This window comes from Callithrix jacchus, chromosome 13, assembly GCF_049354715.1.
Source record: "Callithrix jacchus isolate 240 chromosome 13, calJac240_pri, whole genome shotgun sequence".
Classification (NCBI taxonomy): domain Eukaryota; kingdom Metazoa; phylum Chordata; class Mammalia; order Primates; family Cebidae; genus Callithrix; species Callithrix jacchus.
The window spans coordinates 93988601-94013607 of record NC_133514.1 but is presented as its reverse complement, the minus strand read 5'-3'; the positions used below and the strand labels follow the sequence as shown (position 1 = coordinate 94013607).

At 43.1% G+C, this 25007-nt stretch overlaps 1 protein-coding gene across 11 annotated transcripts in view; it reads left to right on the top strand.

The window, feature by feature from the left end:
- The window catches only part of MRO (maestro), a 106267-nt gene that overhangs the window by 52566 nt on the left and 28694 nt on the right, over window positions 1-25007 (top strand). For 7 of the 11 annotated variants that reach the window (XR_008476080.2, XR_008476079.2, XR_013525903.1 and 4 more), the window contains one exon: window positions 16979-17044. The gene's annotated coding sequence lies outside the window, so the exon portion shown is untranslated. Of the gene's footprint in view, window positions 1-14230; window positions 14500-16978; window positions 17045-25007 lie in introns of all 11 variants that reach the window. The other 4 variants (XR_013525904.1, XR_008476078.2, XR_013525905.1 and 1 more) reach the window with 1 other exon arrangement.

Below are 25007 nucleotides of genomic sequence, written 5' to 3'. Positions count from 1 at the left end.
AGAATTGGTGTTAGTTCTTTATAAGTTTGGGAGGTTTTGGCAGTGAAGACATCTGGTTCTGGGCTTTTCTTTGTTGGGAGACTTTTTATTACTGATTCAATATTGTTACTCATTATGGTCTGTTCAAGTTTTCTATTTACTTCTTCCTGCTACCATCTTGGTAGGTTGTATATATCCAGGAATTTATCTGTTTCCTCTAGGCTGCCCAGTGTGTTAATGTATAGTTGTTCATAGTAGTCTCTGATGATCTTCTGTATTTCTGTGGTGTCAATTATAAAATTATAATATCTCATTTCTTGTTTCTGACTTTGTTTATTTGGGTCTTTTCAAAACTTTTTCTTGATTAGCCTACCTAGTAGTTTGTCAATTTTGTTTATCTTTTCAAAAAAATGAATTTTCATTTTTTTGATTCTTTATATTGTTTTTCTATTCTATTTTTTTTTTTTTTTTTTTTTTGAGACAGAGTCTCTCTGTCTCCCAGTCTGGAGTGCAGTGGCATGATCTTGGCTCACTGCAACTTCTGCCTCCCAGTTTCGAGCGATTTTCCTGCCTCAGCCTCCCATGTGACACCACACCTAGCTAATTTTTTATATTTTTGGTAGAGACAGGGTTTCACCATGTTTGCCAGGCTGGTCTTGAACTCCTGACCTCAAGTGATCTGCCCACCTTGGCCTCCCAAAGTGTTGATATTACAGGCGTGAGCTGCCATGCCAGGTCTCTTTATAGTGTTTTTTCTAGTCTCTATTTTGTTTAGTTATGCTTTGATTTTTACTTTTTTTTTCTTCTATTAATTTAGGGTTTGGTTTTTCTTGCTTTTCTAGTTACTTGAGGTGTGTTATTAGACTATTTGAAATCTCTCTGCAGTTTTGATGTAGGAATTTATTGCTATGAACTTCCCTCCCAGCACTGTTTTTGCTGTATTCCATAGGTTTTGGTTTGTTGTGTTTCCTTTTTCATTTGTTTCAAAAAATCTTTTTATTTCCTTCTTAATTTCTTAATTGACCCAGTGTCACTCAGGAGCATGCTGTTTCATTTCCATGTGATTTTACAGTTTCCAAAGTTCCTCTTGTTATTAAGTTCCAGTTTTATTCCAGCGTGATCTGAGAAGATGCTAGATATGATTTCGATTTTTAAATTTGTTGAGAATTGTTTTGTGGTCTAAAATATGGTCTATCCTAAAGTGAGTTCCATGTGCTGATAAGAAAAATGTGTATTCTGCAGCTGTTGGATAAAGTGTTCTGTAAATGTCTCTTAGGCCCATTTTGTCTGAAATGTAGTTAAATCTAATGTTTCTTTGCTAATTTTTGGTCTATCTGATCTGTGTAATGCTGAGAGTGGAGTATTGAAGTTCCCAACCATTATTGTATTGGAGTCTGTCTCTCCCTTTTAATCTAATAATATTTGCTTTATATATCTGGGTGCTCAAGTATTGAGTGTATATTTATGTAAAATTGTTATATCCATTTCTGAACTGATTCCTTTAACATTACATAATATATTAGTCAGGGTTCTCTAGAGAGAGAGAACTAATAGGATAGATGTATATATAAAGGGGAGTTTATTAAGGAGTATTGACTCACACAGTCACAAGGTGATGCTCCACAATAGGGCTTCTGCAAGCTGATGAGCAAGAAAAACAGTCCAAGTCCCAAAGCTGAAGAACTTGGAGTTTGATGTTCAAGGGCAGGAAGCATCCAGCATTCTGGCCTATACCTTTCTCCAGCATGGTAGAAAAGTATAGGCCAGAAGACTAATCTAGTCTAGTCTTTCCATGTTCTTCTGCCTGCTTTTATTCTGGCTATGCTGGCAGCTAATTAGATTGTGCAAATCGAGGGTGAGTCTGTCTTTCCTAGTCCACTGACTCGAAGGTTAATCTCCTTTAGCAACACTCACAGACAGACCCAGTAACAAAACTGTGCATCCTTCAGTCCAATCAAATTGATGCTCAATATTAATCATCAAACATAGTGACCTTCTTTGCCTCTTTTTACCATTTTAACTTAAAGTCTGTTTTATATGACATAAGTATAGATACTACTGCTTGCTTTTGGCTTCCCTTTGCATGAAATATCTTTATTCGATTTCTTTGTTTTCAGTCTATATGCCTTTACAGGTAAAATGAGTTTCTTGAAAGCAGCATAGAGTTGGGTTATGGTTTTTCATTCATTCAGCCAGTCTGTATCTTTTAAGCAGAAAATTTAATCTGTTTATTTGAGGTTATTATTGACATGTGAAAACTTATTCCTGACATTTTGTTGTTTTCTGCTTGTTCTATATAGACTTTGCTCCCTACTTTCTCTCTTATTGTTTATCATTGCAGCTTGTGGTTTTCAGTAGTTGTAACATTTGAGTTCTTTCTCCTCTTTATTTTTGGGCTTGCTTTACTAGTGAGTTTTATAGTTCATGTGTTTTCATAATGGTAGACTATAAGAAATGCTTAAGGGAGTCCTACACTTGGAAGTGAATCATCCTTTCACTTCCAAGTGTAGGACTCCCTTAAGCATTTCTTATAGGGCTGGTCAAGTGGTGATAAATTCTGCCCATTTTTGCTTGCCTAGGAAACACTTTATTTCTCCTTTTTTTAAACATAAGAATACTATTTTTTTTTATTATGAAGTCAGCATTGATGTAAAAAATGTTACTATACTGTATTGGTGAGATGAATTGTAATAACAAAGTGTTCATATTTCCTTCTACATCTCAGACCTCTTCAACTAAGTTTGGACGAGGTAAGAAAATTGAAAGGTGACCAGGCACAATGGCTCATGCCTATAGTCCTAGAACTCTAGGAGGCCAGTGTGGGTGGATCACCTGAGACTAGCCTGGCCAACATGGTGAAATCCTGTCTCTAGTAAAAATGTACAAATTAGCCGGGTGTGGTGGCATGCGCCTGTAGTTCCAGCTACTTGGGAGGCTGAGGCAAGAGAATTCCTTGAACTGGGGAGGCAGAGGTTGCAGTGAGCTGTGATTGCACCACTGCACTCCAGCCTGGGTGACAGAGTAAGACTTTGCTGGGTATAGTATTCTTGGCCAACAGTTTTTGTTGTTGTTGTTGTTGTTTTTTTTTAACAGCATTTTGAATATATCATCTCATTTTTTTCTGGCCTGCAATATTTCTGCTGAGGAATCCACTATTAGTTTAATGAGGTTTCCCTTATAAGTGACTAGACATTATTCTTCTACTGTTTTTGGAACTCTCTCTTTGTCTTTGATTTTTGTGTTTGACTATGATATGCCATGGATTGTGTCTATTTGGGAAACTCTGAGCTTCCTATATCGGTATGTCTAAATCTCTTGCTAAACTTGGGAATTTTTAATCTGTTATTTTGTTGAATAGGTTTTCTAACTCCTTTGTTCTCTCTTTGCCTTCTGGAACCTTAATAATTTGACTATTTGGTCACTTTATGGTGTGCTATATGTCATGTATGCTCTATTTATCCTTTTTTACTCTTTATTTTTTTCTTGTCTGAGTTATTTAGAAAATCTTCAAGTTCTGAAATTCTTTCTTCTGCTTAATCTAGTTTATTTTAGAAGTTGTCAAATGTATTTTAGTTTTTGTCTTTGAATCCTTTAGTTATAGGATTTCTTTTTGATTCTTTTTAATAATATCATTTTGGTAAATTTTCATGCATATTCTGTATTTTCTGATTTCTTTGTATCATTTGTCTGTGTTCTTATATATCTCACTGAGCTGCTGCTGCTGCTGCTGCTGCTGCTGCTGCTGCTGCTTCTAGATAGACTCTCACTCTGTCAACCAGATTGGAATGCAGTGGCATGCTCATGGCTCGCTGTAGTGTCTCAACCTCCTACACTCAAGTGATCCTCCCACCTCAACCCAAGGAGCTTGGAACACAGGTGTGTGCCATCATGCCTGACTAATTTTTTAATTTTTTTAAAAATAGAGACAAGGTCTCACTATGTTGCCCTGGCTGGTCTTGAACTAACTGGACTTAAGCAATCCTTCTGCCACAGCTTCCCAAAGTGCCAGAATTACAGGAATGAGATGCTGTGCCTGGCCCGACTGAGCTTCTTTAATATCATTATTGTGATTTATTTTCCCAGCATTTCATAGGTTTCTTTTTCATTGGAATCTGTTGCTGGAGAATTATTGTGCTACTTTGGAGGTGTTGTATATCCTTGCTTTTCAATTTCTCTTATGTGTATCTGTGTATCTGGTGTGACAGTCTCTTCTTTCAATTTTTTGGATTGGCTTTCGTGAGGAAAGACATTTTCCTAAAGCTGTATATATGGTGTTGGTAAGGAAGGCATTTAAGCTTTGATTCTTGGTGTGCATAGTAGTGTAATCTCTGTACAATTTTGTCAGCTGTAAGTAGCATCATTGGTATCTATTATTTCCTCAGTGGCTTAGGTTGCAGGTTTTAGTGGAATTTGTGGTGAGGTTTTGCTGGGGACAAGGATGGTGGCCAGTTCTCAGGTCCCAGTGGTAGTATTGGAAGACTGAGGTTGCCTGTCTTTGGGAGGTATACATAATGTTAACACTGCTAACACTGGTGTTAGCAGGTCCAGGTGGACTGATTCTTAGGCCTCCCAGTGGCTTGCTCAGGTGCTGGCTATGGCAGTGATGGGTTGGGCAGGTAGGTGATTCCTTAGGCCCCTGGATAGCATGAGTGGCATGGACAATGGTGGTAGTGGTGGTAAGACAACCTCCAAAGCAGCATGTATTGTTAGTAGTGGCTGTGATGGGCTGTGCAGGCCCCTCCCCTGGTTCCCATGTGGTGCCTATGGGTAGGTGGTGGTGTTGATGGTGGCAACAGGCTGGGTGGTCCTGTCTTCTGTCCCCTAGGAGGAGTACATAGATGCCAGCAGTGGGAGGAGGGGTGGAATATGATGATCCTCATGTCTCTGGGCATCATGGTTGGACAAAAGGTGGTGGTGGATGGTACTAGGCCAACTGGGCCTGTTATCAGGCCTTCTAGTAGTATGCATGGGCACAGGGGCACAGGGTAGTGGGCAGAGTGGGGCAATCCCCAGGTTCCCTAGTGGCACATTTAAGTGGTGGTGGCAGCCATAATGGTGGACTGAAGGAGTCTGTCTTCAGCATATGTGCACACACACTGCAGACCTGCTGCTGGCGTTGGGGGTTGGGATTGCTGTCACTGGCAATGGTCCCAGTGAGGGTCTCTCAGACTCTGGAAAGTGTGTGCTTTGACCCCTGAAACCATCAAATTTAAAGGAAGCTTTATTGCCAAAAATATTATGAAGTTGGCAGATAATTCCTAGGTCAATCCTTAAATTACTTACAGAGAATAGAATGTTAAACCTGGAGTTCTGGAGGCTTGAGAAGTCTTAAGATCAAGGTGCTAGAATTTGGTATCTAGTAAGGACCTTCTTGCTGCATCATCGCATAATAAAAAGCAGAAAGGCAAAAAGGGATGAACGTTGTGTCCTTGTATGGCAGAAGAACAGAAGAGAGCAAACCCACTCCTGCAAGCCCTTTTTATAGCAGCATTAATCCTTTCATGAGGACAGAGGCCTCATGACTTAAACACCTTTCAGAAAGGCTCATCTTCTATAACTGCTACATTGGAGTTCCTGCTATTCTATTACAGCGACCACATTCCAATTCTCCCATTTTCCAAACTGGAGTTTGAATTGTCATTATCCTGTTCTCCTTGCATGAGCATGCTGGGCATGCTCAGGTACTTGACTTAGTCTGCAGCCTTCAATCACTGACCTCTTTAACCAAAGCCTGTCAGGAAATTATTCATCTTTCAGAGATGCTGGATTTGGAGGTGGATGAATCAACTGGTTGAAGCTTTAGGTGCTTTGTTTTGGGGTATATGATTTGACTCTGTGTTTCCACCCAAATCTCATGTTGAATTGTAATTCCCACTGTTTTGTGAGGGACCTGGTGGATGGCGATTGGATCGTGGGGGAAGATTTCTCCTTTGTTGTTCTTGTGATAGTGAGATCTCACAACATCTGAGGGTTTAAAAGTGTGCGGCACTTTCTCCTTCACTCTCTGTCTCTTGCTGTCATGTAAAGATGTGCTTGCTTCCCCTTCACCCTTCCACCATGACTGTAAATCTCCTGCACTTCCCAGCCATGCTTTCTTTATAGTCTTTCTTACAAGTCAGTTAAACCTCTTTTCTTCGTAAGTTATCCAGTCTCAGGGTAGTTCTTTATAGTAGTGTGGGAATGAACTAATACAGACAATTGGTACCAAAGAAGTGAGGCATTGCTATAAAGATACCTAAAAATGTGAAAGCAGCTTTGGAATTGGGTAATGTACAGAGGTTGGAACAGTTTGGAGGGTTCAGAAGAAGACAGGAAGATGTGGGAAAATCCAGAACTTCTTAGAGACTTGTTGAACAGTTTTGGCCGAAATACTGATAGTGACATGGACAATGATCCAGGTTGAGGTGGTCTCAGATGGAGATGAGGAACTTTTTGGGAACTGGAATAAAGGTGAAATCATTTTGGAGCTTTAAGATTTAATGACTGCCTTGCTGGGTTTCGGACTTGCATGGGACCTGTAGCCCCTTTGTTTTGACCAATTTCTCCCATTTGGAATGGGAGCATTTACCCAATGCTTGTACCTCTGTTGTTATCTTGGAAGTAACTAACTTGTTTTTGATTTTACAGGTCATGGGTGAAAGGGACTTGCCATGTCTCAGATGAGACTTTGGACTCAGACGTTTGAGTTAATGCTGGATTGAGTTAACACTTTGGGGGACTATTGGCAAGACATGATTGTGTTTTGAAATGTGAGAAGAACATAGATTTGTGAGGGGCCAGAGTGGAATGATATGGTTTGGTTTTGTGTCTTACTCAAATCTTACAGTAAATTGTTATTTACTGTTGCAGAAGGGACCTGGTGCGAGGTCATTGGATCATGGGGGCAGATTTACTCCTTGCTTTTCCCTTGATAGTGAGTGAATTCTCACAAGATCTGATGGTTTAAAGGTGTATGGCACTTCCCCCTTTGCTCTCTGTCTCTCCTGCTGTCATATGAAGATGTACTTGCTTCTCCTTTGCTCTTGTGACATGATTGTAAGTTTCCTGAGGCCTTCCAACCATGATTCCTGTACAGCTGTGGAACTGTGAGTCAATTAAACCTATTTTTTTCATAAATTACCCAGTCTAAAGTAGTTCTTTATATTGGTGTGAGAACAAACGAATACAGGGAGGGACTCTGCATACAACTGACAGTTGAGCAGGGAATGGATCAGAAAGACTGTCTTTAAAAATGTCGGACTTGCCAGCACTGTTGGCCCCACAGCCTTTTTTATTTTTGTCTAATATTTGTCACCTCCTGCACATTACATTTTGCTTATTATCTGTCTCTCTTCGTTAAAATGAAGAGCAGGGACTTTGTGTATTTTTTTTTTATTGCTGTATTCTCAGTACACAAAACTGGGCTGGATATTAAATAAATACTTGTATGATTCCATTTACAGTCAGGAACATTAAATTTTTTCAAGACAGGCAAAAAAAGGAAATGTGCATTTTGAAGAATTAGGGTTTATTTTTAGGTTTGTTTGTTTTTTGTTTTACTTCTGTGTATTCTCCTTACAGCGATTGAGAATTTTGGCTGAGTGTGCTCCTGACTCCAATTTTCTTGAATGTGGAACAACTTAAAAGGCTGAAAAATGACTGAGAGATGTGAGATGTTAGGCTAGAATTTCATGCTAACCGGGAACAGCTGGGGCTAGGGCAGGGTGGAATTGATGGTTTAATCAACAGCCAGGTACCCAAGTCCCTAGGGACACAATAGAGAGCCACGACATTGTCATGGGGTCCTATACCAAGACACAGCAGAGGGTGAGGAGCCAGAATGAAAAGAGAGGGGCATGGAATGCAATATGGCAAGAAGAATCAATTAAGAAAAAGCTCATGGAAATAAAAATCAAACTATGTGCATATGTAAAGTGATGGGATGATAAAGTTGAAAAATATCCTAGAAAGAATAACCCCAAAAAGAGCAATAGGAAGGTAGAGATAAAATAAATGACTATTCCAGGAGGCTGACATCTAATCACCGCTTCAGAAAGAGACAACAGAGAAAACAGTAAGGAGGAACTTATCAACTAGCACATAAATATTGACCAACAAGGAAGTACATAAGTGTCAGATTAAAAATGCCTAGCATGATAAATGGGAAAAAAATCCATATCAAGTCATGTCACTGTGAAACTTTATAACAGCAGAAATAAAAATATAATCCTAAAATCTATCAGAGAGAGAAAGAGATGAAATATGGGAACAACAACAACAGGGAGAAGAGGTCAGATACAAAGCGTCAGGAAAGAGCCTGGTGTGATGAGGCTTCCCAGCAGCAACATTGGAAGCTAAGGGACATGGGAGACATTCTGTTCAAAATTCTGGGAGAAAACTATTTTTAATCTTGAATTATATTCCCAGACATTATTAATTGAGTATGAGACACAATCAAGACATTTTAGAAATAGCCTTTTATTTTTTTTTGAGACAGAGTTTCGCTTTGTCACCCAGTGGTATAATCTCAGCTCACTGCAACCTCCACCTCCTGGGTTTGAGCAATTCTTGTGCCTCAGCCTCCCAAGTAGCTGGGATTACAGGAGTGTGTCACCATGCCTGGCTAATTTTTGTATTTTTAGTTGAGATGGGGCTTCACCATATTGGCCAGGCTGGTCTTGAACTCCTGATCTCAAGTGATCTGCCCGCCTCTGCCTCCCAAAGTCCTGGGATCACAGGCATGAGCCACTGCGGCAGGCCATGAAAAATATTTTTAAAAATTAATCTCCTGCAGTAGTCATTAGTGCTATTCAGTAAGTATTTTTATTCTCTTTTTGGGTACTTCTTTTTCTTCTTTGACTTGGTGTGGCCATATCAAATATAAGCAGAAATGATGTATAATACCATTGCAGTGACCTGCAATGCTTGTGATGATGACTCTTCTAGTAGCTTAGATCCTGTAGTGAGGAGATGTGGAACATTGCTTCCAGCTGGTAATCCCTAGTGATCATGTCATGGAGTGGAAATAAACCTTTAGGGTTAAAGTAGCTAAGATCTTGAGGTTGTGTGTTACTGAAGCATAAACCATTCCATCCTGATACACCTCCACATACTCTTTCAGGAGGCTCTTGGAGGATAGTTCATCAAAATTAGCAAGTATAGTAAAGCAGATGTGATCCAATCAACTTGGGATCCAGCTCCAGAGAGAGAAAAATGGTGAAGGTGTGAGTGACAAGAGTATAGTAGGTCTAGGGAGTCAGGAATGTTGATTCCAAATGGACCAGAGAATAGGGAGCTCTGGGAGTGAAACTCAAGGGGAAAATGGAACTGACAGATCACTCGACAGGTTGACAGTATATAAGTTTTGATTGAAAGATATTTTACAGAGCTGTTGGAGGTTGTGGGAAATCTTAAAACCATAAATTTGAGAAAATGGTGGACAATTATTAACTCCAGGAAAAATAAACTATAGGAAAGAAAATGTAATCAGAGAACATTACTTAGCTCAATAATAAACATAGAATGATAGATTCTAATGTGCGTGTGCGTTTTTTTTTTTTTTTTTTTTTTTTTCTGATGGAGTCTCACTCTGTGGCCAGGCTGGACTGCAGTGGTGCGATCTTGGCTCACAGTAACCTCTGCCTCCCAGGTTCAAGTGATTCTCCTGCCTCAGCCTCCCAAGTAGCTGGGATTACAGGCGTGTGCCACCACACCTAGCTAATTTTTGTGTTTTTAGTAGAGATGGGATTTCACCATGTCAGCCAGGCTGGTCTTGAACTCCTGACCTCAGGTGGTCTGCCCATCTTGGCCTCCCAAAGTGCTGGGATTACAGGTGAGAGCCACTGTGCCCAGCTCAGATTCTAAATATAGACTTAATTAAAAGTCATAACTTCATTAGGATGGAAGGAGCAGAAAGGGATGTGGGTAAGACCTCAAATTTTTATGTCTGTGATAAGAAGTCAGTAGATGATGTCTAAAGTTGTTAAACCAAGAGAAATCACTGGAGCTGTATTAGACAGTAGATGGACAGTATATGGTTAGTGGTGTTGCTGTTATGGTTATTTTCCCATTCACTAAGTACAGGTCACAAGAAGGGATGCAGGGCCTCAGATAGGAAAAAGACAGGAAGGCCTTCTTCACACGCCTGCCTGAGTATGTGGTTAGGTTGTGATGCACAGGGGTATGACTTTTTTTGTGGTTTTTTCCAAGGTGTAGGGGGTGGAAACCTATTCTATTTCAAAAATGAGATGTTCTTTGAACAGAATGAAATTCCTTAGGGGTTACATTTGTTGGGCAGAATTGAAACTGAGGGGTGAACTTAATGTCATTTAATAGTGCCCTGTTCTGACATTTGTGGGCCACAGGGATGTGTGAGTTAACCTAGATAGCAGAACAAAGGCTGTGACAGTGAAACTCTTATAAAGAATGCATGAAAAGGTTGTGCATGGTGGCTCATACCTATAATCCCAGAGCTTTGAGAGGCCAAGGCAAGCAGATCACTTGAGGTCAAGAGTTCAAGACCAGCCTTGCCAACGTGGTAAAACCCTGTTTCTACCAAAAAAATAAAAAATTATCTAGGAGTGATGGTGTGTGCCTGTAGTCCCAGCTACTGGGGTGGCTGAAGCAGGAGAATTGCTTAAACCTGGGAGATGGAGGTTGTAGTGAAAAAGAAAGAAAGATTGTAACTCTTACAGTGTCTAGCAAGTAACTTGAATGAGTCCTGAAAGTAGATAATGCATTAGCCTTTCTCTGAGTTCATTTAGGCTTCTCTAACAAAATACCTTAGACTGAGTAAGTTACAAGCAAGAGGAATTTATTGCTCACAGTTCTGCAGTCTAAAAAGTCCATGATTAATGTGCAAGCAGATTCAGTGTCTAGTGAGGGTCCTGGTCTTCATAGATGACATCTTCTGCTGTGTCCTCACATGATAGAAGGCATAAACACAAACACGCATGCAAACAAACAAAAACAAAACAAAAAAATCCCAACTCCCTTGGACTTCTTTTATTCAGTGCATTAATTCCACTCATGAGGACAGAGCGCTTACCTTCTAAAGGCTGCACCTCTTAATATCACCTTGGGGTTAGATTTCAACATATGAATTAGAGGGGATAAAACATTCAGATCATAGCAGCCTTGAGCCCGTGTCTGGTTATCAGTAGCACATCCAAGAGAGAGCAGAGGAAATTTTAGGTGTGCCAGAAGACGCAGAATTAGGATGTGAAAGGAAGGAGGCAGTTCTGTTGGGTTCAGAACTGCTACCACAAGTGGGAAGGGTTGGGAGTAGGGTACCTTGGGTAGCCTGAGGGCTGTACTTTCCTATTGGGAGGTAAGTTGAGCGCTACCTGACTTCAAAGTCCTGGAGAACCTCTGGTTGGTTCAGGGGATGAAGCCCCGGTGCTCTGAGAAGCCTCCAGAACCAACTAGATTGGTAGATTGTCTGTGCCAGACCCAAGAATATGGTTCTCATTCCCAAGCCACAGAGAACTCCCAATCTAGCCTCTTTGCCTCCAGATAGCCCTTGCAGGGAGGGATGTGGTCTTCATGCACTGGCAAGGCAGGATGGGAAAAGATGGGCAAATGACTGATAGGGGGAACAGAAAGATCCCAGGGAGAAGCAGCAGCTCCCCTCCACCCCACTGTGCTTTCATCTGTATCCATTTCTTTGTTTAGACCCTGCCTTGTTTTAAAGAAATCAAGATAGATTATTCATCTTCATTGACCAGTTTATAGCTCAGTTCCCACCCTCCCCCATCTAGCCCCAGCATTTCTTTGTGGGTTTTCTGCAAGTGCCCACTTTTTGTCCCTACTTGATTTTTTTTTTTTTAAAGACAAGGTCTCACCTTGTCACTCATACTAGAGCTCAGTGGTACGATGTTGGCTCACTGCAACACCGCATCACAGCCTTCCAAGTAGTTGGGACTATAGTTGTGTGCCACCACACCTGCATGATTTTTGTATTTTATGTAGAGACAGGCTCTCAACATGTTGTCCAGGCTGGTCTTGAATTCCTGAGCCCAAGTGATCAGCCCACCTTGGCCTAAAGTGCTGGGGTTACAGGCGTGAACCACTGTGCACAGCTCCTCTGCTTGATCTTTTGACTAGTTTGGATTCATATCAGAAACTAAGAGGTGCTTTGTATTTTGTTGTTGAAGAATAAAGTAGAGGATGGGAGGCCTTCTCCAGCAGTTCTGCAGTACAGGCAGCACTTCGGTTGGACGGCCAGATGGGACAGCCCAGATAATTCACACTAATTTAGCAGTCGTTTGCACCACTCAGTTGGAATTTAACATGCAGCTTCTTTGCCTCATTGCTTTCCAAGACTACAGAGGAGAGCCTTTGGTGCAAAGTGTTCTAGAAGCATGGAGCTTTCTGATGCATTTATTATCACTTATTTGGATATAATTTATGTTTTACTCTTAATATGAAAAAGGCTGGAATGTGTAATCTTTGCCAGGGATCCACTGATTTTCTTTAAGGGGTTTTAATTATGCACTGGAAGGATCAGCCTTCTCTGTTCATTGCTTATTTTTCACCTGCAAATTTCTTATGGCAACAGTGAAAGTGGTTGTCCACCCCATATACCTTTATGAAGTTGACCTCTCTCCTGTCATTCATGAGACCTTAGAAGTTCTGATTATTAAGTCAGATAAAGCCAGGGAGAGCTGCAAAATCCAAGCAATGTCATTTTGATGGATTCAAATGGATTCATAGATTGCAGGGAGTACATGAAGAGAATTCATAGTAGCATCAAGTACATAGGTAGTCAGATCCCAGTAGATGTCTGCCATACTGGTTTTGGGTTAGGTACACAATCATTAGACTTAAGAATGAGGTAATGTATAACTTGAATTCAAGTGACTTCATCATCTGTCAAATGATCTGAATTCAGGATCATCTCTCAAGTGTACTTAAGGTTAATCTGTTAGTACTACTTTACTAATAAATGCATATTGCAAAAGAAATATTCCTTTATGTTCCTAATGTTAAGAAAGCTAGTTTGTTCATTTTATATGAGTTGAGTTAATTTGAGCCAGACAAGTGATGTCACAGTGAGTTAATTTGTCACCAAGGTGGTTGGGAAAAATCAACTTCCTATGACAAATGTAGCTTAGAACTTCAAGAAAACGAACTCTGTTATGTACAAGAAACATCCTCTGTAATACATTTACATAAAACAAACATATTAGTCTTAAGATTATATGCCAAAATCTTTGGAACTACAAGAATAAAACTTTCAATATTACAGCAAAGATCATTGGCCTTTTCTAGCAAACTAGATGAGATTTCAACTCTGATGACAAGATACAGCCCGTGGGTAGAATTAGCTTACATATTTTTGTTCACAGTTGTGTAAATATATGCTTTTATTTTCCTTTTCTACCTAATGAGATTTAATGGCTACGTCAGGACTTATTTTTTCAGAGCACCTGTATCAACAATCTCTCATTTTTTTAGGGTTTTTTCCTGAGCAGTTGCTAATAAGGCCTTGGAAACTCCGCTTTCCCCCACATTTTCTAGCCAGAGCTAATTCAAGATTTTGTAATTTGTTATCTCTGTTTCCACAATTCCATTGGAAGGCAATGAACTTAGATTCCCATTGGTGCGGTAACTGCGGAAGATGGCTTTGTCACAGTTTTTCTTTTCTTTTCCTTCTTTTCTTTTCTTTTTTTTTTTTTATGAGATGGAGTCTTGCTTTGTTTCCAAGGCTGGAGTGCAGTGGCACGATCATAGCTCGCTGCAGCCTCGAACTCCTAGGCTCAAAGAATCCTTCCACCTCGCCCTGCTGAGTAGCGGGGACTACAGATGCATGCTGCTGTGCCCAGCTAGTTTTTCTCTTTTGTTTTTGAGACAGGCTCTTACCATCTTGCCCAGGCTGGTCTCCAACTCTTGGACTCAAGCAATCCTATCCTCCCTCTTCAGCCTCCCAAAATGCTGGGATTGCAGGTGTGAGCCACAGTGCCTGGCCTTTCATAATTTCTAATCTCAAATCCTGCCAAAATCTCTAGTCAATTTGCAAAATGGCCCAGCTGACAGAAACCTGAAAGTTTGCTTGAAATCCCTCTAATTGATTAGAATTACTTAATTGTTTCTGTAGTGGGCACTGTGGCATTATGTGTCTTCCCCTGAAAAGAAATAAATTGAAGTCCTCATCACTAGCACTGCAGAACGTGACCTTATTTGGAAATAAAGTCTTTACGGAGAACGAAGTCAAGATGAAGTCATTAGAGTGGGCTCCGACCCATAATGCGTGGTATCCTTATAAAAATAGGAAATTTGGATGCAGACGTACACAGAAGGAAGTTGATGTGAAGATACACATAGGGAGAAAGGCATGTGAAGATGGAGGCAGAGACCGAAGTGACGCAGCTGCAAGCCAAGGGAAGCTAAAGATTGTGGGCCACCACCAGAGCCAGGGCAGGACAAGGAAGCATTCTACCCAGAGTCTCAAGGGAGCATGGCTCTGCTAATACCTTGATTTAAGACTTCCAGCCTCTGGAACTCTCAGAGAATAAATTCCAGTCGTTTTAAGCCATCCAGGTGGGTCTCTTTGTTATGGAAATTCTGGTGAATATTTTAACCCTGGGGAGATTTAGAATTGAGAACAGAGATTATGAAGCATATGAAACCCCTCCTATGACTATCGTGTAAAAATCAGGGAATAATTTGTGTGCATTAGCATTTGTCGTAGCCAGCATTTACCCTGGAAAGGAGAGCTGAGACGAAGCTCAGGGGCAGGTAGTTTATCCAGTAAGGGATATAGAGAACAGGAATAAAAAAATAAAACTGGGTGCATAATTGACTTGGTCATTGCTATGGGCAACTGAGGCTCCATCCTTCTGGGCACTTCTGAGGCATGTGGAATGAGCCTCAGAAAATTTTTCTGCCAGAAAAAGAGGAGAGCCTTTATCCTCTGGCTTCATTCCCTCACTGGATTTCCCCTACAGGGTGTCATATCCTGCACACTTCTGGGGTCTCTATCTTTCTCCCTCGCTCCCTCCTCTCTCTCTCTCTCCCTCCCCACCTGCCTCTGTATGTATGAATGTAGAGCAGTTCCCAAGGAGCTCTTTGCCATGGCATCTGAGTGTCTGAGAATTACATGGTACAAAGCAAGAGACTGAAGCTGAGAGGTGCTGTCAGGCCTCACCTTACCCCAGAAGTGATTAAAGCCAAAGGTAGGCTGTGAGGGTGTGAGGTAGGACACAAGTGGTGTTGTATTAGTTCATTTTCACGCTGCTGATAAAGACATACCCCAGACTGGATAATTTACAAAAGAAAGCCGGCGCGGTGGCTCGCGCCTATAATCCCAGCACTTTGGGAGGCTGAGGCGGGTGGATCACGGGGTCAAGAGATCGAGACCATCCTGGTCAACAAGGTGAAAACCCCGTCTCTACTAAAAATACAAAAATTAGCTGGGCATGGTGGTGTGCGCCTGTAGTCCCAGCTACTCGGGAGGTTGAGGCAGGAGAATTGCTTGAACCCAGAAGGCAGAGGTTGCGGTGAGCCGAGATCGCGCCATTGCACTCCAGCCTGGGTGACAAGAGTGAAACTCCATCTCAAAAAAAAAAAAAAATTTACAAAAAAAAGAGGTTTAATTGCACTTACAGTTCCACATGGCTGGGGAAGCCTCACAAATATGGTGGAAGGCAAGGAGGAGCAAGTCACATCTTATGTGGATGGCAGCAGGCAAAGAAAGGATGAGCTTGTGCAGGGAAATTCCTCTTTTTAAAACCATCAGATCTCATGAATCTTATTCACTATGAAGAGAACAGCACGGGAGACACTTGCCCCTATGATTCAATTACCTCCCACCCATCCCTCCCACACCCTGTGGGAATTTAAGATGAGATTTGGGTGGGGACACAGTCAAACCATATCAAGTATCCAAAAATATTTGGAGAATTTGGCTAATTAGAGTCCCAAGCAATCAATTTAAATTTTAATTTGAAATCTGCAAGAGAATCTTAGTCTGTGAATAGCATTGGGACATTTACAAGAACTTCATCATTGTATTTATAAACTTGAACTAAGGCCAGGCACGGTGGCTCATGCCTATAATCCCAGCACTTTGGGAGGTCGAGGCGGGTGGATCACGAGGTCAAGAGATTGAGACCATCCTACTCAAAAAGGTGAAACCCCGTCTCTACTAAAAACACAAAAATTAGCTGGGCATGGTGGTGCATGCCTGTAGTCCCAGCTACTTGGGAGGCTGAGGCAAGAGAATTGCTTTGAACCCAGAAGGCGGAGGTTGCGGTGAGCCAAGATTGTGCCATTGCACTCCAGTCTGGGTAACAACAGCGAAACTCCGTCTCAAAAAAAAAAAAAAACTTGATCTAGTAGATTTGCAAGAATCACTTTAGTACTTGGGAAGTTGGTTAGCTAGACAACTGAATTACTTTAAAAAGGGAATTTATTATGGGGGGTTTATACAGACAGATAAAATAGTCCAAGGACTTGAATTAAGTTATACAAATCTTCTTAAAATTATTGTAAAATTTGAAAGATTTATAAGTAGAATATTATTCTAAATTGAACTTAAAAACATAGGGAACACTAAACCTCTGAATTTGTTTCTGTAATAATGAGAATATTAGCTTTAAATACCAAAGTAGATTCTGAAGATCATTTTTCATGCATAAAAAAGCCATCCCTAAAGACTAAAAAATATATAGTTGTATCTTTGAATCATATGAAAATTACTCTTTCTTATACTGTTCATCTGAAAAGTGGGTTCTTCAAAAGGGGGTCAAATTCAATAGCCCCCCTCTTATTCAAGGCAGATATGTTCCAAGATGTTTCATGGGAGCCTGAAACCTTGAATAATACTGAACCCTATATATTCTATATGTTTTTTCTATTCATACATATGGATGACAAAGTTTAATATATTAGGCACTGTAAGAGATTAACAACCGTAACTAATAATAAAATGGAACAATTTATAATAATATACTATAATAAGGGTTTTTTAAAACTTATGAATTGTTTATTTCTGAAATTTTCTATTTACTGTTTTCAGACCATGGTTGATCCTGGGTAACTGAAACCACAAAAGGTGAAACTGTAAATAAGGGGAGACTATCAGGTAAGATATTCACTTAATTAGCAACTTAAATTTTGTATCAGTTGGAGTTCTTTGGTTTCAAACAACAGAAATCAAATTTGGCAAAGCAAAGAAAATTTACTAGAAGGATTCTGGTAAATTTCACAGATACTCAGTGAAAAGGGTAAGAGCCAATCTCTGAAATGGAGAGGAATCAAGTCTGCCCTGGGAGTATAAGCAAGGTATTTGGGCTCTGTATTAGGTAGGTTCAGTTGCAGTATGAGAAGCTACTCTGGCTCTTGACAGCAGAGAAGGATTTAATACAGGGAGTTGGGTGCTTACAAAATCCATTCAAGGGCTGCAGAGCAGGCTGTAGACCATTAGAAGACTGACCTGCTGAGGACATGCTAACTCTGCCACTGCCAGGAAGACTGAGGTTGAGGAAGCTGCTTTCCCATGAGCTGTCCTTCTTCTCCCACTACCCTCACCTCTTATGGTAACGAGCAGTAGAGAGTCAGCCTTGTGAACTGGGGCCAGCCCAGCATCCTCAGCTGGAGCTTTGATTTTGTCCTGGTGCTTCTACTGCTGCACAACTGCCCCAATGCCCAGTCATATAAAACAACAGCCACATTATGATGTAACAGATTCTGTGGGTCAGGAGTTCAGATAGCATTTCATGGAAATGGGTTTCTCTGCCTCATGGTGTCTGGGAAAACTTGAACAAAGAGGGCTGGAGTCATAAGCAGCTTCTTTGCTTACAAATCTAGTGTGGGTCTGAAGGCTGGGCTTAGCTGGAACTGTCAACCAGAGCATGTATGCATAGTCTCTCTGTGATGGTGTCTTAGGGTAGTGAAACCTTTTACATGGAGGCTCAGTTCTCCAAGTGCACAGGTTCCAATCAGCAAAGTGGAAACTGCCTGTTTTTTTTTTTTTTTTTTTTATGACCCAGCCTTGGAAGTCACACAGCATCACTTCTGCTGTACTCTATTGGTCAAAGCAGTCACAAGCCCACTTAGTGGAGGGGACTTGGACACCATTTCTTCATGGGAGGGGTGTTAAGAATTTGCAGCCATGGTTTAAAACTACCATGGTTTTATTCTTCCAAGGTCTAACATTCCCAGGTTAATAGTACCCTTGTCTCCATTAATCTCAACTGCCCCAGTAGCTACAAATCAGAAACCCACCTATAACCATGTAGCTGGAGATTCTTAGCCAGGGTGTGTGGCTTATTATGATATTGATCCTCTCAGCCCTTGGGACTGGAGGGGTTGTGGAGTCCTGGGTCATCTGGATGATCTGGGCTGGTTCCCTCTAGCCAGAGTGACCTCATCAGTCACTCTGATAGGTGATATGCATTTTATCATTGTCTTCGTATATCTCAAGGTGAAAAAAGTTTGGGTGCACTGTGCTAGACATTAGATTTTTGCAGGTAGGAACCTTATTTGCTTTTCTCCATTACTATATCCCCAGGGTTCCTGACACATAGCAGGATTCGACAAATTGAATGAATGAATGAATGAATGAATGAATGAATTTGTTCCAACATTCATAGGGTATAAGCAGCCATTGTGTCTCTGCCTGTCTTTGTCTGTTAGGGAAGGACCATCTACAGGAGTTACCAGGAATGTCCTAAAATAGTGGGCCACTCCCCCCGACCCCAAGTCCTTGGTTCCAGGGAGCAAGTTTCCTTTGTCCCTTTTTTCAAGGGTTCAGGGTTCTCATCGTCACTTGGGAGTTCCACTAGCCAATTGGTGCCTCCTTAGGCTCTGATCAGCTGAGAAAGTAGAAAAAAAGGGAGTTTGGAGGGGAAGAGAGACAAAGCAGAAGCACTGCAGCAGAAAAGGCTCTTCCTGCCTCCCCCGACCCTGCCATAGGCTTCCCCCAAGTCTCTGATCCAAGGCCTCCAACCCTGGGGTCAGGCTCTGAAGCCCAGCCTAGCCATGGACCAGCTATCTGGTTGTAGAGAGAGCACTGAACCTCCTGCCCTCCGAGTTCTATTCTGGAGCCTGCCTCCCTCATAGGGCTATGTTGAGGCCACAGTGGTGCCTACTCTGCAGGCTCCAAAGTCCTCAACAGTTGTCTTTAGTTGCTCTATGGCTGTATATTTATCTCTGTTTCCCCAGCTAGACCCTCATTTTATATTTGTTCATTGAGGAAATAACTGAAGTGATTTTTTGTTTTGAGATGAAGTCTTGCTGTGTCGCCAGAGCGATCTCTGTTCACCGCAACCTCCGCTTCCCAGGTTCAAGCGATTCTTCTGTCTCAGCCTCCCAAGTCTCCCAGGTAGCTGGGATTACAGGCATGCACCACTATGCCCAGCTAATTTTTGTATTTTTAGTACAGACAGGGTTTTACCATGTTGGCCAGGATGGTCTTGATCTCTTGACCTTATGATCTGCTCACCTTGGCCTCCCAAAGTGCTGGGATTACAGGCATGAGCCACTGCGCCCAGCCTGAAGTGACTTTTTAATTGTCCTGGTTTTGTAGACCAGAAAACAAAGGCATAGGAATAGAGTGGTCTGACTTGAACTCAGAGTGACGGGAACAGTTTTAGACTGACACTTAATGAATTGCCAGCTGTCTTCTGGCCTCCAGACATCCTCATTTCTTTCTTTTTCTTTTGAGACAGATTCTCGCTCTGTTGCCCAGGCTGGAGTGCAGTGGTGTGATCTCAGCTCACTGCAACCTCTGCCTCCCAGGTTCAAACAATTCTTCTGGTTCAGTCTCCCAAGTAGCTGGGATTACAGGTGCCTGCCACTATGCCTGGCTACTTTTTGTATTTTTAATAGAGATGGGGTTTCACCACATTGGCCAGGCTGGTCTCAAACACCTGACCTCAAGTGATGTGTCTGCCTTGGCCTCTCAAAGTGCTGGGATTACAGGTGTGAGCCACCACGCCCTCATTTCTTATTGTCCATGTCAGCTGGAACAAGTCCCATGGCTCAGCTGCACGGAATGTGGTCTTTAGAAATTCAGCCTCCTCTTCTCCTAAACTCAATCTGTTCCTGCTCATACAGTTTCTTCCCTGATTCTGATGGAAGTTTGGCTCCATAGGCCAAGTCCACAAGTCAGGGTGTTGGAGGCAAGAGTGGATGTTTCTGAACTAATTGTGCAGGGAAGAGGCGAGCCCACGCTGCTGGAGAGTGAGATGGCTAACACAGACTTCTCCCGCAGGTGCATTAACCCCAAGGGTTCGGTATCTCCCCCCATCCCAGCATCTCCAGTTGTCCCACTTGGTGGGCACATTCTTCATGTGTCCATATATATATATATATATATTTTTTTTTTTTCTTGGCTCCTAGAAGGGGATTGTCAGGAAGCTGGTGGGAAGTGTGCTGTTAGAGACACTCATTAGGACAAATAGCTAATGGCGGTAAGTAAGCAGAAACCAATTTGAGTAATATTCTAATTCATAGGAAAAGAAGCCCCTAGGTAGCTTGTGGCTGATGAGATAAGTGGCGAGCCTGATGCCACTGTTCCAGACATAAGTCTCCACCTCTCTAATGTCCCCACTCCCTCTCCCCTTCTCTTCTTTTCCTTTTTCATCCTCCTTCATTGCCTCCGCCCCGCCCCCGCCCCTTTACTCTCAGAGTAAGCTGCATTCCTTGCTCTCTCTCCATCACTCTTGGGGGCATCTTCTCTGATTTCCAAGGCCACCTTTTGACAGGTGACAAGTATCCCACAGGGGAAAAGTCTCTAGTGGTAGAACCTCCTTCCCCACCTTGTGGGTGGGTTTCTTTTTTTTAATGTTTGGGGTCATTTTGCAGTCCTCAAGTCACATCCTGGAGAACCTACCTATTAGGCTGGCAGTTCAGAATTCAGCTGGGTAGACCAGGTGGGGAGGTGGGAAATGATGAGATGGGGTTAGCTGGGTTCAGAAGCAAGTCTTGTCTGTGTTATGAGCCTGAGGGGACCGACCATTGCTCCTTCCAGCTTGGATCACCTGGTCAGCAGACATGAGACACGATGCTCCTCCCGCTGGCTCCTCTGGAGCCTGATCTCAGTATCCTCTCCTCTGGCCTTTGCAGCAGCTGCTGGCTGCATACTCTGCAACTCCTGCCCCTCTCCCTGCCTCCCCCAACCTATTAGTCCTTGTACTTCCTGGTAATTCCATCTCCAAGCATTTGATCTAATTTGGGGGTTCATGGCTTCTAAGAAGTGGCAGATGGAAGGCATCAGAATCCCCGCGAGTGATGAATTGGCTTGGAACTTTGCCTGTGTCATATTGGCAATGCTCAAAGCATACTAGTAGCCATGATGGGTAAGTTGCAGCCAGCCGTCCAGGTTTATGTCAAACTTAACTCTCCTTTTTGAGTAATCCTGCACACTGTGTATGCGTTTAGGACTTTGTAATATGTTGCACTTCTAGACCTGCCGTCCCAATGGATCAACTCAATCATGAGATGCAGACGAGGCAGGGTTCCCACTCCCTGATGACATGCATGGGCAGGCAAAGGCTCAGAGATGGACTGGCCCATGGTCAGAGACTAAGACCTGGATCTCATGTCTCCTGGACTAGTGATCTTCTTGCTACCACACACACGTACTCCAAACCTTTGTCTTAGTCCATCTAGGCTGCTATAACAAGACTAGGCGGCTTGTAAACAACAGAAATTGATTTCTCACAGTTCAGACGCTGGAAAGTCCAAGATCAAGGCAGCTTTGCTGTCTGGTGAGGGTCTGCTTTCTAGCTCATAGACAGTGTCTTCTCAGTGTGTCCTCACGTGGTAGAAGGGGCTGGGGGTCTCTCTGAGGCCTCTCTGATGAAGGCACTAATCCCATTTATGAGGGCTCTGCCTCCATGATGCGTTCATCTTTCATAGACCTCACTTCCTAACACTATCACCTTGGGGGTTAGAAGTTCACCATAAACAGGACATCAATATTCAGACCATAGTAGCCTTCCATGCCATGTGTCTGCTTCCCCAAAGGCCACTCTCCAGGACAGCGAGTCCACTTTCCTTTCCTTAACCCCAACCAGGTGTCGTCACTGTGGGCTTCCCATGCTGTGTCCCCCAACCTGAAGACCAAGCCCCTGCTTCCCTTCAGGCCACTGTGGGTTTCAAGAGTGCTGGCTAGGGACCCTCTGGTTATCTGCTTTGCAGCCATATAGTCCCAGAATCTCCAGTTCTGCGCTCACCTTTCCCTCTGCAGAGTAGAGGCCATTTTCTGTCCTGTCCTGAGACTTGACCCTCTCCCCGGTCCTCCTCTTGACACTAGTTCAGTGGGTGTTTTCCAACATCCTCTTAGCTTCATGACGTATCCAAAAATAATACACCTCGTCCTATGATTTCCAACCATGACCCTCTCAGCTCAGTGTGCTGGGGTTTGCATTTCAAAGCCCTAATTAAAATTGCTTAACTTCTCATAGTTTACACTCCCTGCTCTCCTCCCCCAGGCTGGTTAGGAACAACAGCAGCATCAAGGTAGTGGCTAGTGGTTCCTTTAACAGCTGGTTGTTTCTTCTGCTTGCTCCCCTTCCCCCATTCCCACACCCCAGAAGGAAGGAGCCAGGGGGATGGGTTACAAGATCAAGGAAGCTCCGGGCAGGCGACGCACAGGTGGGCAGTATGCTCCTGGTGGAAATCTAGAGTGACTTCTCTCTGAGCGGCTTTGTCCTGCGGTGTTTCTCAGTGGGATGTCATGATATGAGGAGTGACAGTGGCAGCCTGGACTTTGGTGCAGCTATCAGCCCTCAGGGCTGCAGTGAGAATCCTCTCCCTACCCCCCACCTTCCTGGTGGGACACCTCATTTACCTTCTCTGGACTTCTGCAGTTAGTTTTAGCTTAGAAGAATAGAGTTTTACTTTGTGCATTGTCTCAGCCCCCAAAGCGGATGTATTTAGCCTTTGTCTTGGGTAGTTTACATTATAGATGATGTGAGAAACCTTTCTGCTGTGTAATACACGATTCTTACATTATTAGCAGGGCATCCCTGAACTGACAAGTGAGGGTTTGTTGCCAAATCCCTGTCTGATTGTTATTAATCTATGTAAACAACCATTAAAAATGACATCAGACCTTCCAGGAAAGGTCAAAGGCTGCCCCAATTGGTGGGGTGGGTAGTAGCCGTGTGAAGGGTGGACCATTGCTGTCTCCCAACTCTTTCTTGCCATCGCTCTCACTTTGGTCCAAGTGAAGCAGGAGCGGCCGTGAGAAACAGATCTTTCGGACACCGAACTAGAAAGGAAGGGGTTGTATTATTACAGCCCGGGAACAAATCTTTATGTTTTGTTCAAATGGTCAAGCTCCCCAAACAAAGAGCAGCTCTGCCTTTATATAGGCTTACACTCTAGATACTACACGTGAAAGGATCTTAGGTTTACAGTTTTAGAAATCACATATGAAAGGGTCTTGGGTTTACAGTTTTAGGAATTACATGTGAAAGGGTGTTGGGTTTATAGTTTTAGGAATTACATGTGAAAGTTTTCTGGTCTCCGGATGGATGAGTGGGGTGGGGGTTTGATCTTGTTTAAGTAATAACAGTATCTTCCGGAGAGATTCCCCTCCCCCTCCCCACCGCACCACACCTGCAATCTTATAGGAAGGTGATTTAGGAGGCGCCACTCCGCCAGCCTTTTCTTCTATCGAAATGCAGTGTGGAAGTCAAGGGGCAGGTGATCCTAGATGCCTGGGTCTCCTTCCTCACCAGGGGTGGGGCTCAGGAGGTTTCCAGCGTGGCCCTTGGCAGTGCGGCACCTCCTCAGTGTGACTTCAGGGCACTCAGGGGAATAGCCATTTAATAGTTACCTAATATGTAAATTTCCTCAGATGGAAATCACTGTAGGGTCCTGGATTCCAATCTGTATCTGCATATGCAAACATCCCACAGTAACCCTCCTTGGACCTTCCTCTTGTTGGTAACCTGCTGCTGATTCTGATGGTGAAAGCCTGGCCCTCTTGGGCTAATCAGCAACACCTGATCACTGGCCAGTATTTACAGTGGTGCTGAGACCCATTTGACAGCAGATGGGCCTGAGCTGGCACCTGAGAGTAGAGGATTCACAGCTTGATTTGGATCTGTCAGCCCAGCCTACTCCCACATGCCCAGAGAGTCCATCCCTGGGATTCCAGGTCATGAATACTAATGGCAGATCTGTCATCTTGCTGGTTTGTGCAAATGAAATGCCTCCTCCAGGCTGGGCTGACCCTGGTGAGAGAATTCGCCATAGAAAGACCCTGAGGTGATTGATTTTGGCCTGGGGCTACCACAGAGAGGTGTGAAAAGAGAAGAGGAAAAAATTACACAAAGCAGCTTGGAGGTTTTCCCGGCAAGCAGCCAGAGGTGTTAACAGCAATGTGCTCAGATCTGCTCTGGCCACTGAGGTGGGATTTCTGCGTTACCTTATTCTTGCATTGCCTTCTGAAGCAGAGGTATGTGTTGGGGCTGGAGAACAGCGGGAGAGCTGCAGGATAATCACCCTCACAGCTAGGCTGGGGCTCATAAAACTTCAGCAGCTTCACAGACCCTAATCCTATAACCCCAGCAGGCTCTCCCACCCTTCCTCTTTTAAGTAAGTCGAGTTTCTTTCTAGAAGAGAAAAGCCGAGAAGTGACCTCTTTCTTACTTGCACAGCAGGGACTCTGGCCTGAGCCCAAGGAGAGGGAGGCAGGTCTAGGCTTGCTTGAGGCCTGGTGGAGAGGGCCCTGCTAGGAGTACATTTGCCCGAGGAGACCAAGCCCCTCCTCCCTTTGCTTAAGGGAAGCGAGCCTTCAAGCAAGAGGAGGAGGCAGGCAAGGGAAAATCACAGTATTTATAGAACTTAGAGCATCAGGCAGCCACAGGAAGGGGCTCTGAGTATGGCTTCTCTTTTATGCGCCTGCAGTCACAGCAGCTGCCATGAGAACATCAGGTCCCTGTGGCCTCCACTGCAAGCATGACTTCTCTAAGCCAGAGCTTAAAGGGGGACTTGGAGTGGCCAAGATGGCTTCTCTGCTACACAGGTAAGATGCCTCTTGGTGACTTTAGAAATCATTGGAGAAGAAACTAGCTAGGGCTGAAAAT